Source organism: Columba livia, chromosome 9 (assembly GCF_036013475.1).
Source record: "Columba livia isolate bColLiv1 breed racing homer chromosome 9, bColLiv1.pat.W.v2, whole genome shotgun sequence".
In the NCBI taxonomy this organism is placed as follows: domain Eukaryota; kingdom Metazoa; phylum Chordata; class Aves; order Columbiformes; family Columbidae; genus Columba; species Columba livia.
Genome location: NC_088610.1, coordinates 20,317,464 through 20,332,507, shown reverse-complemented (window position 1 = coordinate 20,332,507; position 15,044 = coordinate 20,317,464). Strand labels below are relative to the sequence as shown.

The following is a 15,044-nucleotide window of genomic DNA, read 5'->3' as shown; positions in this document are numbered from 1 at the left end:
CTATTTTAGTTGGCCAAAGTGGGGCAAGCTGAGGTGTCCCTCCCTGTCCCCATGCTGGGGGAGCGATGATGCTGCTGGAGACAGCAATGGACTGATGGCTCTTCTCTTGCAGGCTCTGCTTCCAACCCAGCCAAACTCCATCCCTAGATGTGGCAGTGGAGAGATGCACGGTCCTTAGCATTCCTTATACACTGCACCTCACTTCAGTCCAGGCATGGCCACCAGCCACGCTGCTCACAGGTCCTTGAGCTGCTCTTGCTGACTGTGCCTCAAGCATGAGACTGGGCAGTGTGGCTGTCTCATTGCCCAAGCATGGCAAAGCAGTCCCCCAAACACTGAACAAATCCAATTCAGCCTGCCCGAAGCCTTCCAGGGCTTAAATCAGCTGCTCAGCCCCTGAAGGCATCTCCTCTCCCTCCTAAGGAGCTCTGTGGCACCAAGTCTCGGTGGTTTGGCAAGTGAGCCTCTCGGTGATGCTCAGGTAGGCTCTCCTGTGTGGGCAAACCCACACGGAGATACTCCGTTGGGAAGGAGCCATAGGGCTGGGCTGGGGTCCGCACCCTGCACCCACAACGGACTTTTGGTATAGTGAAATCCCCCCAGCCTGGGCACACACCTCTAGCTCATGCCAGCCTCCCAACCATACTCCATTTATATTTTCTACAAAGCTTTGTCTTCTGCCTAAGAGCACGAAAATCAAGTTAAAACAAGAGGGGATGCACAAATTCCTGCTGGCAATTTGAGCTCCAGATGCCAGTGCCCAGTAATCCCACAGCGCTGGGGATCGCAGCAGACTGAGTCCTGGTTTTCGGGACAAAGCAGGGGGAACGCGGGGCCACCGGCAGCGCTGCCGGCAGCAGATGGCCCGGTGCGGAGGGACCGTGACCCAACGGCATGGCAAGAGTACGAGACCAATTGTGGACAGCGAGGATGAGCAGATAAGACAAAGCTTCCCCAAGCCTTCATCAAGCAGTTTGTCGCACCACGACATGACCTGCCCTGCAAATCCTACTGCAGGCAGGGCTGGGGGGCCCAAGAGTATCTCATGCACTGTTCTTGCCGAGGGGTGAGGAGAGGAAAAGAGACATTGTTCTGTTCCACCCCATCAGTGCAGGACAAAAGGTATCAGATCCCAGAGGGTTTGATACCACACCAGCTTTTAAATACTCAGAACATCAAGAATTTGTTCCTTGTTTGATCTGGCTGTGTGTCACACCTCCCTGTGCTGCACACAGGAGGCTTTTTCTCATTCAGAGGGAATGGAGCTGCTGTGGGCGTGTGGTCCCACTCATTCCCCATCCCGAGGGTGAGGGACAAGCCACTGCTGCTCACTGTCCTGCCTGCAGCTCCTGGGGATGAGGACAAGTGCTCCCAGGCAGCCCAGAGGCTGGGCTGGCATTTGCCAGGAGTGGGGAAGATGGAGGGCAAGCAGGTGGAAAAGCTTCCCCACTCCATGCACGCCTCGTGCCCCATCAACCACTGCTCCAGGGCACACGGGCAAGCCGCCTGAGCCACACTCCCGTGTGCAGCGGGATGGGGACATGGGCTGGGGAGCATTGCCACGGCCATCGCCACCACTGCTGCCTCCATTGCCATGGCCACTGCCACCACTGCTGCCTCCATCACCATGGCCACCACCACCACTGCTGCCTTCGGCACCAGGAAAGGCCTGGGCCACCACTGCTCCCTCCCCAGGACCAGCCACCTCAGTCCCCTCCTCGCACACCCTCTGCCTCCTGCTCTGGCTGCTGCGGGGGGGTGAAGAGTGAACAGAGACAATGAGGACAAAGGAGCTTTTGGGGGAGAATTCAGCCATCCAGGCTCAGCAAAACCCTGGTGCTACAACCCTCCAGATTGCAGACTCCACCTCCTACCCAGGTCATGGGGTAGCAAGACTATTGGTGATTCAGGGTGAACAATCTGAGATCCTGTGTGAGCAGATAATAAAATGGCAGCTAGTATTGAATGGGGATAAATGCGTCTTTTGTATTTTCTTCTCTTTACAGTCTTATAATGTGCACCAAGCTATTACCTCCTTGGAATAAAAGCATGGTTTTACCTGACAGTCCAAAGCTGTCCAAAGGAGAGGCTCATGTTAAAAATCATTTGCAAATAGAGAACCCTGTAAAAGGGAGAGCATCATTATGGCTCTCTACACATCCATCATTCACTGAATGCATTTCTGCTCTCCCTGTCTGAGAAGGATATAGCTGGACTGGAAAACGTTCAAAAAGCAATAGCAACAGCCAAAGGTCTGCAGCGGTTCTTACACAGGAATACATAAATAGTTTAACACTTCCATCTGGGGCAAGATTTGTGGCTCAGGGGCTCCACATTTAATAGCCCATGATGGAGTTCTCCATCCCTGACTGGAAGACCACTTGTGGGAAGAATTGCTGCCCCCTCAGCTTGTTCTTACAGCAGCCAGCAGGACAAATGTCCCCTTGTCCCTCACGCCTGGGCTCTGCCGCTTGTGCGTGAAGCCTGGCCTCTCTTCCCCAGCTCTTCAAACACTCGATTTTTCTCAAGTGGGTTGATTTGGCTTTTAAATACCTGAGTATTGTGCAAAGCTAACTTCAGTATGGGTGAGCTCCAGAAAGCAAAAACAAAACCAAAAAAACCCCACCAACGTGGTCTGGTGAGTAATTAAAAACGAGGCACAACCACCCACCAGGCACTGTGCTGTGCCCCACGTCCCTTCCCACCGGTCTGGCACCACCCCGTGGGTGTCCTTCTCCTGCTCCTGGCCACCATGGCCTCGTGTGGCCCTGGAGCACCATGTGGTGACACAGCGGGAAGGATCTTTGGTATCCACAGTGTGATCCTGTTTATGGAGCACTTGTGTGGCAGGGAGGACGTCAGCTCCAGCCTTGGGCCTGGGGCCTTATTCTGTTTTAGGCTACAGGTGGGCTGACTTTCATGGGAGATGTTGGTCCAGATCATTGACTCCAAGTCTCCCATTCCAAGTCAGGCTGTAGGTAGAAGAGGGAGACACTGAAGGGAGGGGGTTGTCCCCTCTGCCCTGCTTTGGTGAGACCCCCCTGCAGTGCTGGTCCAGCTCTGGGTCCTCAGCACAGGACACACATGAGCCTGCTGGAGAGGGGCCAGAGGAGCCACAGGAATGACCCGAGGCTGGAACAGCTCGGCTGGGAGGACAGGCTGAGGGAGCTGGGGGGTTCAGCTGGAGAAGAGAAGCTCCGGGGAGACTTTTTAGTGGGGCCTGTTATGACGGAACAAGGGTTGATGGTTTTAAACTAAAGGAGGGAGATTCAGGCTGGACATGAGGAAGGAATTGTTGCCCTGAGGGTGGTGAGAGCCTGGCCCAGGTTGGCCAGAGAGGTGGTGGATGAACCATCCCTGGAGACATCCCAGGCCAGGCTGGACGGGGCTCTGAGCAACCGGAGCTGGTGAAGATGTCCCTGCTCATGGCAGGGGGGGCACTGGGGGAGCTGGGAAGGGCCCTTCAACCCAAATCCTTCTGTGATTCTATGAAACCACCTTCTCCTCTGCTCCTATTGAAAAGAAAGCAGGAGCTACACAGGTACCTTGGAGTGTCTGAGTCCTCCAGTGCTGAATTTCCAGCCACTCACAAGGCAATAATACTGTAATAAAGCCACTAAGTACCTTCTGAAACCGTCAGCCAACTGCTGCATTAAACGCTCTCAGTGACACAGGGGAGGCTCCATCATTCCTCAGCCCCTTCTTTGGAGAAGCACCAACAAGAAGCTTCCCAAAGGCTCAGGGTGGGATGAGGGTGTCCCCTCCCCATTGCAGCTGGGGTGAGGTGCCTCTTGCAGCGGTGGGTGTTCAGCCCTCCGGCCATGTCCTGAGTGGGGTAGACCCACAGTGGGGCAAGCCAGAGTGTGAGTGGGAGGTTCCATTTCAGCTGGCAATGAAGAAGTCAGGGCAAGTGACCAGAGAAGGGATCCAGGGACTTGTCTGGCATACAAATAGCTGTAGCACCTAATTTTGAAGGCTTTTTAGTTTAATATGAATAAAACCATCCTGGAGAGAACAGGTAGCCAAAAACCATGAGTTCCCACAATACTGGGCTAGTGTAGCTGTTACTCGTGTCAGGGCTGGCCAAGCTGGGCATTCAGCTTCCTGCCATGAACTGTGCCAGGAGTCGCGATGGGGTGCGGTGAAGAAGATCCTCAGATGGCACAGCCAGGCAAACCAACCTGGGCAGCGTCCCTGGGCATGGCACCCGCTGGTCCCCAACTGCTGCCCCCATGCCTTCCCTGCAAGGGGGACCTGCCGAGGGTGACCTGCACCCAGGCTTGCAGTCATCTTTTTAAAAACAAACCAAAAAATCAGCTCTTGGCTTCTTGGCTGTGTCGGACCCAGGAGAGGGCAGCAGCAGCCCAGGCTGCAGCCTCAGCTACCCCTTCTGAAGCTCGTCTTCAACTCCTAAGCTGCTCAGAGAAAGCTGAGGAAGAAAAGTCGTGTATGGAGGGAGCAAACAAAAAGCAAAAAGCCAGTGGGTAGGCTGGTGGTACTCTCCTGGGCTTCAAAATCGTTCGCTTTCAAGCTGGAAGTGGAAAGAAGATGGTGTTTCTTTGAAAGCAAATGGGAATGCCACGGCTTTCCATGGCTGTCTTTCCTCCTTTTGATGTCGGTGATCACTGAATGGACGCTTTTTACAGCACCAGAAAATAAGGTGCTGATGCTGGGGATGTTCCCAACAGAGCCGGAAGGTAAGCACAGACAATTACACGCAGTGCGTGCGCTTCACGCTCTTGCAAAAGTGCTAAAAGCCCATGAGGACCTGCTCTGGAGCCTGCTAAGTAAGTGAGCTGTATGGCAATGGTTTTGCTCCTCAGAGGTCAGTGGATGAGTCCAATTTAAATTGAATATTGATCATTTAGCTTCAGTAGATGCAGACTAAACAGAATGAATTATTTAGGAATATAAGGTTGTATGATTTTTAATATACTTTTGCTTCATGTTGCTTGGTAAGCTAGATTTCCTAAAGTTTTAAGCTGTAAAGATCTGCTCATATTTACCAAAAGCAACTACAAACTACACTGAACACTTAGAAGATAAGGGTAACCCTAAAATAACCCTAACCCTGTCTCCGACCCTAACCCTAATCCTAACCCTGTCTCCGACCCTAACCCTAACCCTAACCCTAACCCTAACATAATGATCAGATATCAGAATGAAGTGCTGATGACCAGCACTTCACAGGCACGTTGACTGCCTTTCCCTTGCCCAGCTTGCCTAAACAGAAGGCAGTTCTGCTTCTCCACCTTGGTACCCCAAACATGGGCTTCCTCCCAGCCTGGCTCACTACCTGTGAAACTCGTAGTGCCCATTTTCACTCACAGCATCACCTTTCTTGGGCCAGACTCTCCCGTGCAGCTGTGGCCCTGCCTGCCAGCCCAGCCAGACCAGCAGCACCCTCCCAGTTTGACCGGCTGAGCTCAGCAGGATGAGTCACAGCGCAGGTGGGAGGGAGGAGGACATCATCATAGCCACTCGGAAACCTGTGGCCCACTTTGACAGGCACGTTATGGAGCCAGCCTGGCTCCTGCTGCGGGCGCTTGCATTTCTGTGTGCGCTGGTCTTCCCCATGTCCCTCCCCTGGCTCACAGCATAAGGCTAAGCCTGCAACCAAGTGACCTCAGTTCTCAGTTGGGCTCAATTCATTGCTTTGATTATTTTTTTCTTAGTTCACACCCTCTGAAATCACAGCAAAGTGCAAAATTGTTGCTTACTGAAGCTGTTCTTCTGAAATGAGTCATTAAAGAAGGAGCTTTGTCACTCTGCCAGACACAGCCTTGTTGCTCCTCTGAATGTACTGACACAAGAGAACAGCTTGCTGCTCCTTTTGGGCTCCGACCTGCCCCAGGTGTCACCAGCCCCCATCCAGAGCCACTCCTGCATTATTCCCACCTCTTCGGATGACCAGCACTTTCCACCCCATTTTTGGGTGAAGACTCCACGTGTCTGTCCACTGGCTCTGATGCCATTCTGTGAGCTGTGTGCACAACCAGGAGCTCTTGCGTGTCCTCGTCCTTGAAGCACGGGGGGTGTTCATCGTGGGTGTCTTGCAAAGATCATCCACGTGTCCTGCTGTGTGTGCTGGGGAGGCCTCTGTGAGCCACCAGACTTGAAGGTCTTGGGCTGAAAAACGCAACGGTCCTCAATGCTTGTAGGTGTGGTGACATTTTGGTGATGCCGTACTTTGTACCAGCCTAGCAGCTTGTCTGGGGAGCTACCAGTGTGTCCGCCACTCCTGCAAAACAGAGCTTTTGTTCTTTTATTTAGCAAAGCATTCAGCCAAACTCAGCGTTGCCTCTTCCAGCCATCGCTGTGGCAGAGGTGAGGCCAGGGAAGGAAGGAGCAGCAGTAACATGGTCACATCTGACCCTGCGTCCACATCAGCTTTTGGGAGACATTACAAAAATCACAGCCAAACTTTCGAACCTATGAGGGCCTCCAGATTTATGTCCTATGTACAGCCTGACTTTTTTATTCCCCCAAGATGACGTCTCATGTCCTAAGTCTGCAAAGTCAATGGGAACAGTATATTCTTGCTGCTTGGGAAAAGCCAGCCCACTATATTAGATCTCTTAACTGCAATTAGGAGTTTAGTTCCTTACCTTGAGGTTTTGGATTTCTCCTCCCCAGCATGCATGAGCTTTTCTTCTTAAGTCTATACCAGAGACAAGAGTCAGATACGTGTCATTTAGAAGCTTGTCTAGTGCGAGACTAAGAGCACATGTGAAACTAGACCTACTTTCCATGGCTGCTCTTAGTTCCCCAATACAATAAACAGACTTCCTCCATCAGGTGAGAGGATTTGACAAGATCTGGCCTAATAATTTCAATTCTCTTTCAAAGTGCTGACAGTTTGCAGCACTGTTGAAACGTGTCCTAGGCTGCACACCTGCAGGCAGCAAAGGCTCTCTGGCTTAGAGCATGCCCACGTATCTGAGCATTTCAAAATGAGCTCATACCTTTGTCACGAAAGAGACAAAAATGGACAGGATCAGCAAGGTGATTGTAATTTGAAGCATGCAGGTGCAGCCTGGGGCATTATATGGTGAAAAGTAGGATGGGACAGGCAACAGAGGTGTTGGAAGGGAGCTGAGAATTGCAGCTCTGTGGGCATCACACGGATCTTCCAGCAGCTCCAAAGCTGCCAGAATGGCATCACCACCAAAAATGGCATAGTGCAAAAATCAGGAGCTGAGTATCAGAGCCTTGGCTGCTGCTTGAGCAAGCAGTGGGTAAGGGTCTTTGAAAGGTCAGCCATTCTTCAGCTGAAATCTGGTGTGCACGGCTGCACGGATCAGCCAAGAGCCAGGTTGCGGAGGAGCTGCCCTGCATTCCCCCTGCACGCTGCTGGCTGTGACAGAGCTGTCAGCCAGGAATGGGGTATTTTTAGCCTGGTTTCCGAAGGAAACAAAGCTTTAACCACCATGCTCAGTCTGGCAACTCCCTGCCCTGCAACTTTTGAATGGTGCCTGCTTTTAAAGATGGTTTTTTTGTTGGCTGGGGCGATACAGCTCCAAAACATCAAATATCCATAAGCGTCAGGAAAACAGGTAACCGGGTAGAGGTAGAAACACCTCCGGCCCGAAGTCATGGAGATGCTGCCACCCGGGCACCTGGTGCTGCCTCCCCTGATGGACGCTCACCCGGTGTCGGATGGGAACAGTCTCACCAGGACACCCAGCACAGCTGCCATCCGGCACTGCCAGCACAGCTCCTCCGCCTCCCTTGTCACAACCGGGTGGCTGTGGTCAGGAGGAGACATCCCTCGTGTACGGGCAAAGCCCAACAGGAGCCAGACTTGTGTGTTTGCCCCAGGAGAATCTATGACAGCTACAGGCACCCCAATTCCTCCTCCGGGCACTCTGTGCCAGACCTGAGCTGTTAGTCTTCAGGAGACATTGATTTTGTGGGATTATTATACTTTAGTTCACATAAGAAACATATTCTTTCCACTTTTCAGCTCTGAACTTTTCAGTAATGGATAATTTCACGCAGTTTGCCGTATGGCAGCACCTGGACAAGCCCTTTAGTCAAGCTCTTCTTGGGTCTGTTGCTCATTTATCTTGTTACTATTGGGGTGGCAGCTGATAATACAGCCCATCCCCAGTCCCGGGACAGGTCCCGGTGGCCAAGGGGACTGGTATCAGCCTTTTTCTGCAGGAACATCCCCGTTGCATGACAGAAGCACATATAGAAACTGCTGTTGCATGAGGGAGTCCTGGGCACAGATTTAGGAGCAGCAGCTTCTGAGGATGGTGGAGAACAGTCACGTATTTGAGCTGAAAGCTTCTGGTTTTGAGGGGAAAGAAGAAGTCGGTTCTGCTATTGCCTCCAGCAAGTGACAGATGAAAAAGGCCAGCTTTGCCGCTAAAATGACCCCAAGGCACTGAGAAAAGGGAGTATTTGGGACAGAGTGCAGCTCCTGCGCCAGGGAAAAGCCGGGCTGCCCAAGGGAGCTCCTCAGCAGCGGCTCCAGAGACTCAAGAGTTATGGAGTGTCTCGAGCCTGAACATAAATAACTAAGCCTGGCTTCAAGCACTAGCTATGCAAAAAAAGAGGACTTCTTTTTTGCATGTTCATGTCTTTCAATCTTGAAATATTATTCTCCTGTTGCCTAAAGCACTGGTGTATCCAGACATGGAGATTTTTCTTTTAATCCTGCATTCATTATCTAAGTACTATGAATGATCGTGTGTTTAAATAAAACAGCGTTTCCTCTGAGACAAGACCAGGCTAAGCACCGTGGGGTTTTTGCAGCACCACAGCATTTTTTGTAACCTGATTCCATGCATCCAGCCAGACACTGGCAAAGCAATGCACCAAAAGTGTAGGTTGCTCCATGTAAAACCTGACACAAGTAAAGTGGCCACCACCAGTGCCCAGGGACTAGCCCAGCGTCCTCGCGACCCATGCCGCAGGAGAAGCAGAGTGATTGTTGTTCTCTAGTCCTGTTTTTAACAGGATACAGAAAATGTATTGAGCTGCTCTAAAGGGTTCATCCCTACAACTTGTCAGGGGGTTCAGCGCTCCCTTCTGGCATCAACAACCTCATGGCCAAAGCCCCATGTTCCCAGGACTGGCTGTGTACCTTTGCCAAGAGCTTTTGGCTCGGTAGCTCTCTGGTCACAATTAATGAAAATGCCGCTGGCAGGAGACATGCGGGGGTCTCCTCTCCTGAAATGATAGGTTGGTATTTCCAGAAATAGTTTTGAAAACAAAAAACTACTGAGTATGTGGCCCCTGTGTCAGAAACAGAGAGATGCATGCTGTGGTTCGTGAGCTCTTTGTCTGGAATCCTCCTCCTGTCGCAGGGTCACGTTTGGCCAGCTGCTCCATCTGAGCAGGCTCAGATTTAATATCCCGCTGAACTCTTGTCAGCGCTCACTTTGATTCTGCACTGCAGGGTAGACCTTGTGGCCCTGCCAGGATGGGGCTGTGGTGGTTTTAAGCCCCTTTGCAGGCTGTTCATCCAGGAGTGTTTGGTGTGACTTGTGCAGCAGATTCCCTCTTGGAGCCCCTTCCCCGGCTGTGGCACTGCCCAGAGCCCCCACATTGCTCTGATGGGTCGGCTCCTCTGCTGCAGCCTTGGCAACGTTGGACAGTAACCTAACTTCAGCACAGTCCTTTTGTTTTGTGTCCTAAACTAGGAGAACCTCGCACTGTCTGGAACCGGCGCCTTGGACAAAGGTAAAGATTCCATCTGAGTTGCTGCGAGGGAAAGAACTTTCAGACCCAGCTGGCGCCCAAGTTCGGATGTAATTACATGTTGCCTTCAAGAGTTCTTGGAAATATTGCATAGCGTTCTTGCTTATCTTATCTATAACAGTCTTCAGAAGCAGCTTTGTGGCTTACAAGATGAGGAGGGATCGTTAAAGCAAGAGCTGCCATGCTGAGTCTGGCCAAAGGGCTGTCCGGCCCTTCTCCAGCAGCGGTCAGCAGCAGCTCCTTAGCAAAAAGAAGAGGAAAGTCTTGCCTCTATACTCTCGTATGGCAGCTGAGAGTGTTTGACAGCGCTGGTCTGGAAGGACTCCAAGTCGAGGGAGGAGGTGGGTGTCCCTGGGACACACTGCCCATGGGCAGGACACCCGGTGGTCCCCCTGTCGGGTGGCGTTCGCCTCCCCCGCAGCTCCAGATTCTGCTCTGCAAACCAGTCCTTCCACTTCAGAAACAACATTCGGTGGTTGTCGAATTCTTTTAATAAATAGTGTCTGTGGAAAAATGAAAACAGCAGGATTCCCTGCTGACTGCTTTGCTGTAGGACAGGTGTGAGCTGTACACGTCCAGGAACAAGCTCGGACTCCTGGTCTAATCTCATAGCTACAGGAATGCAGTCACACTTTCACGGGCATGTATTGTATTTTTTATCATTTGGTATGGATTTTAACATTTTGTTTAGCTTTTTACTGGACTTTGGATCTGGCCTTCAAAGGCAATCACAGCTGCTCCTGGAAAACTCTGGCAGATCTTAAAACAAAATCCTGAATTTCAGACATTCTCAAACTTTTCTTGCTGTTTCCCGTGGCTGATGGGCAGGATTATCCCGTGCTTCCCGCCTGCTCCCTCCCCTCACACAGAAGCCCCTGAGCCTTTGAAAGCTCTGGCAGCTGTTTGACTTTCCAGGGCATTCACATGTTGCTCCTGGCCCGCGTCCCACCGGTGGCGGCTGGTCCGGGCTGGCAGCTCTGATCTTGCTGCCAGTTCTGACCCCCGCTGTCCATCCCTGCTATTTCCTCTTATGCAACAGCAGCTGGAGGTGACACAGTGAACCCCGTTTTGGGGCACTGCAGACACTTCTTTGCCTCGAATCATCTGCACATCTGAAGAAAGGTCCGGTGAAGAAGGAGTGGCAGAACCAGCCTGATAAGATCAGCAGCTCCTCGAGGCTGAAAACTCCGCTAACTTCAGAATGAGGGTCTTAAATTCCCTTTGTATTATCTTAGTTGGAAATATTCTAACCTGGCCAGGGCCAATGACATTAAAATAAGTTATGTCGTTTAATTATGGGGTTTTGGTTCTTTGCAAATTAAGCAGATTTAAAACACTGTGCTGGTTGTGTCTTGCTTATGAGCGATGCTGCTGTGGGAAAAGGTTTCAGTGGGGTTGCACTGTTGGTTTCAGATGAGTTGTGCTACAGGCTGCACTGAGGGCGTTCACGGCAGCTGGACTCCGCCTGCAACACCAGGTGCTCGTCTCCTCAGGGAAGGTTGCCCCAGGTGTTCTCACTGATGGCTCCTGCCCCCTTGAAATGCAGTCACCGAGGGAGCTGGTGGAGGGGCAGGAGATGTTAATTGCCACCATAAGCATCTTCCAGGAAAACTTCAGGGAGATGGAGGAAGAGCAAGCAGCGAGCAGACAAACAGTTCTGGGCATATTTCTTCAGGACAGCATGGAGTCACAGCTACGGCAGGTACATTGTCTTTGGATACGCACTGCCGCTGGGTTTATTCCCTTCTCCTCATGATGAGAGGAGCGGCTGACACTGGAACCTGTGCTGCCATCCAGAGACCTGGACAGGCTGGAGAGTTGGGCGGGGAGAAATTTAATGAAATAGAACAAGGGCAAGTGTAGAGTCTTGAATCTGGGCAGGAACAACCCCAGGTTCCAGAATAAGTTGGGGAATGAGCTGTTGCAGAGCAGTGTAGGGGAAAGGGACCTGGGGGTCCTGGGGACAGCAGGGTGACCATGAGCCAGCACTGGGCCCTTGTGGCCAGGAAGGCCAATGGTACCTGGGGTGGGTTAGAAGGGGGTGGTCAGTAGGTCAGAGAGGTTCTCCTGCCCCTCTGCTCTGCCCTGGGGAGACCACACCTGGAATATTGTGTCCAGTTGTGGCCCCTCAGTTCCAGCAGGACAGGGAACTGCTGGAGAGAGTCCAGCGCAGCCACCAAGATGCTGAAGGGAGTGGAGCATCTCCCGTGTGAGGAAAGGCTGAGGGAGCTGGGGCTCTGGAGCTGGACAAGAGGAGACTGAGGGGTGACTCATTCCTGGGGATCAATATGGAAAGGGGGAGTGTTAGGAGGATGGAGCCAGGCTCTTCTTGGTGACAACCAGTGACAGGACAAGGGGCAATGGGTGCAAACTGGAACACAAGAGGTTCCAATTAAATAGGAGAAGCAACTTGTTGGGGGTGAGGGTGTCAGAGCCTGGCCCAGGCTGCCCAGGGAGGTTGTGGAGTCTCCTTCTGTGCAGACGTTCCAACCCGCCTGGACACCTTCCTGTGTAACCTCATCTGGGTGTTCCTGCTCCATGGGGGGATTGCACTGGATGAGCTTTCCAGGGCCCTTCCAACCCCTGACATTCTGTGTTCTGTGATAACGGTGCCTCTGCACAGAGTCCAGCACCAGCCCAGCTGCTCACAGCGAGCAGAGCTCTGCTGGAGGCCGGAGACAGGAGAACCGGCTGTCACCACCACGGTGCCGCTGCCAGCATCTGTACAGTGGGCACAGCTGTAGGGCACAGCTGGAGCACCAGCAGCCGCCTGCGAGGTTGTGCTCTGGCTGAGCAGTGGCAGAGAAAAGCTGGAAGAAAAGCTGGAGGGGCAGCACTATAAGCAGCCAGGAGTCTCTTCTTGCATCTGCTTTGCTTACGGAGCACGGAATTGTCTGGGGAGGAGGGGTGGTGGCCATCCCAAGGGCACAAACCCCAAATTTAATTGAGGGTTCAAGTTTGTGCAGATAGCACCAGGGTGGTAACTCAGCTCCATGGATTCAATTGCGCCCACAAACGCGTGCCCATGTATGTTTGTACCAGCAGAAGCAGCACCTGGAAAAACAGCAAAAACTCTGCTTCCTTCTGGTGCACGGTTTTTTTTCGCGGTTTGTTTTGGTTTTTAAGAGTGGCGACGGTGCCTCCTTTATTTAATAGCTTTATTTTTAGTGCTTTATAGGACACACATCTGCAGGGAACCAGAGTTCTTAATTACAAACATTTTAAAAGAAAACGTCCCGTCTCGCTGCGGGAGGGGTCTGCTCAGCATCCCTGCTGCTGCCCTCCTGCCCGCGGGCTTCAGGACTGAAGCTGCACAGATGAGGGCGATGTTTAGGTTCCCAGACTGCTTTTTAAGTCAAATAACATGTTTTCAGCAGGTCGAATTGTTACTAAAGGAGGAGAGGAAGGCAACGGGTTTTTTTTTCCAAACATGCTGTTTATGTTCTCCCAGGAATGCCTAGAGAACAGGCACGTTTCCTCATGTTTTTACTCTTTCGAGCTGTTATTTTGTCTTCTGTGCGCTGTTGATGCTCCTGCTTCTGGAAAGGAAGGTCAGGAAGCTGGCGGCTGTAAGTCCCATTTATCTGTGCTGTGTATAGACACCTCTGTCGGGGACTGGTGCTGCTGCCTTCCCGAGGACAAGGGTGGTGAGACAGTGGGTCTGCAGGGTAAAACATGATCAATGACCCCTCCTGGCATGGGAGAGGTTGGTTGGCCTTGTCCAATTCCAAACCCAGTCCCAAAGTGGTTGGTTTAATAGTGCAGGTGACGATACCCAAAGTACCCAGTGCTCGTCAGAGGGTTCCCTGCTCGCCTGCCAGTTCTAGGCGCTGGGCAAACCCGGTGCACAGTGCTGGGCAGGAGGAAGACAGAAGAGTTGTTTCTTCAGCATCACCCAGAGGTTTAACATCCCAGCAGCACGTCCCAGCTCTCGTGAGCCCTGCGCCTCCCCTGCACAGCAACACGTGGTGGAGCGAGCGGCTCCCTCAAAGCACCCAGGGGAGACAGTTTTCTGTAGAGGGCAGGGACAGTAAATCAGCACAGAAGAGCCAACGCACTTTTACATTATACGTAGCATTCATCTGAGAGGCTGCTTTGCACTGTTGCTGTTGTACGGGACTGCTGCACTGGTGTGTTTGATGCTCCCCTGTGTTTCAAGGCTCCTGTGCTGCAGCATTGCTGGACCCTGATTCCTCCACGCAGCTCTGTGCCTGCCTCCAACCCACCACAGCTCCACCTGCTCTTCATCACACAACACGGCCGTGGTTTAAGGACAGTTTCTCTGCTAAAAATTGTTCCCTGGTTGCTATGAAGTTGCTGGGACTCATTCTCCTCTGAGCAGCTTTGCCACGTGCCTGGTCCAACCTCCCCCGCTGGGGCTGCTGGCCACTCCAGGGCTGTGCAAAGCCAGACAGACCCACAGAGCCCAGCACTGAGAGCCTGGAGCTCGTAACTTTTCCCCAAGCATTTAAAGCATTTCCATAAGTTAAACTCCAAGTCAGGTAAGGCGGGGGAGACAAAAAGCTCGTTCTGAGAGGTTGTTGTCCCCTGTTGGCAGCCTGGGAACGATGCAGCCTGCAAAGGCGGAGGCGGGCTATGCTGTCCTCTTTGGTGCCTTCAAGGGGCCAGGTGTTTCCCAGCTCAGCTGTAGGGTGTTAAATCATCCTGTTCGCCCCTTTAGTGCTCCTTTCTTCTTTTGCTGTTTGTTTTTTTTGTTCATGGGATGGGAGCAGTTCAGCACTACCAGGGGTAATGGGTCAGGGTGGGCCGTGTACAAACCATTTCAGTTTGAGAGATTAAGTTAAGTGCCTTTTGTGTTCTTTTTAACAGGCCTTTTCCTGCATAGCTGTTTCATCACTAGTCACTGAAAAAGCCAGGAAATTCTGCAGAAAACAGCGTTTGCTGCTCCTGCTGCCCCACAGCTCCGGTGCGGGCTGGCTGTCCTGCAGCTCCTGGTGACATGCTCCGGTCCCCACAGCCCTGCTGGGACACCAGCCGATGGCCACGGAGACTGGGAAAGGGTGGCAAGCAAGGGAAGACTCCTGCTCTCCAGCCGACCCCAGCCACCTCCCGAAATGTTTCCTCAACACAAGTCGCCCGATGTTTCACACCTTCAAAGCCTGAGCGCATCACTGTCCTTGGAGAAGCTGCTGAAGTCAATCAGAGGCACTTTGCTAAATCTCCTAAGTGAAAGCAGGATTAAATTTCACTTTTGATATAATCCTCAACGGTATCTTCAAGGGAAGTGTAGTGTTTCCTCCAGCCCTGGCTGGTGCCTCTGTGCTGAATCACTCTGATCCCAAAGTAAATAAAGCTCTTTGAAAAAGGGGAAA

General features: G+C 52.2%; 1 long non-coding RNA gene across 1 annotated transcript; it reads left to right on the top strand.

Annotated features, from left to right (window-relative positions):
* The first annotated feature begins 9,653 nt into the window (after positions 1-9,653).
* LOC110358136 (uncharacterized) lies at positions 9,654-15,044 on the top strand. Its single transcript, XR_002412254.2, has 2 exons — positions 9,654-11,413; positions 14,542-15,044. It is a non-coding gene; the product is annotated as an uncharacterized LOC110358136 (long non-coding RNA).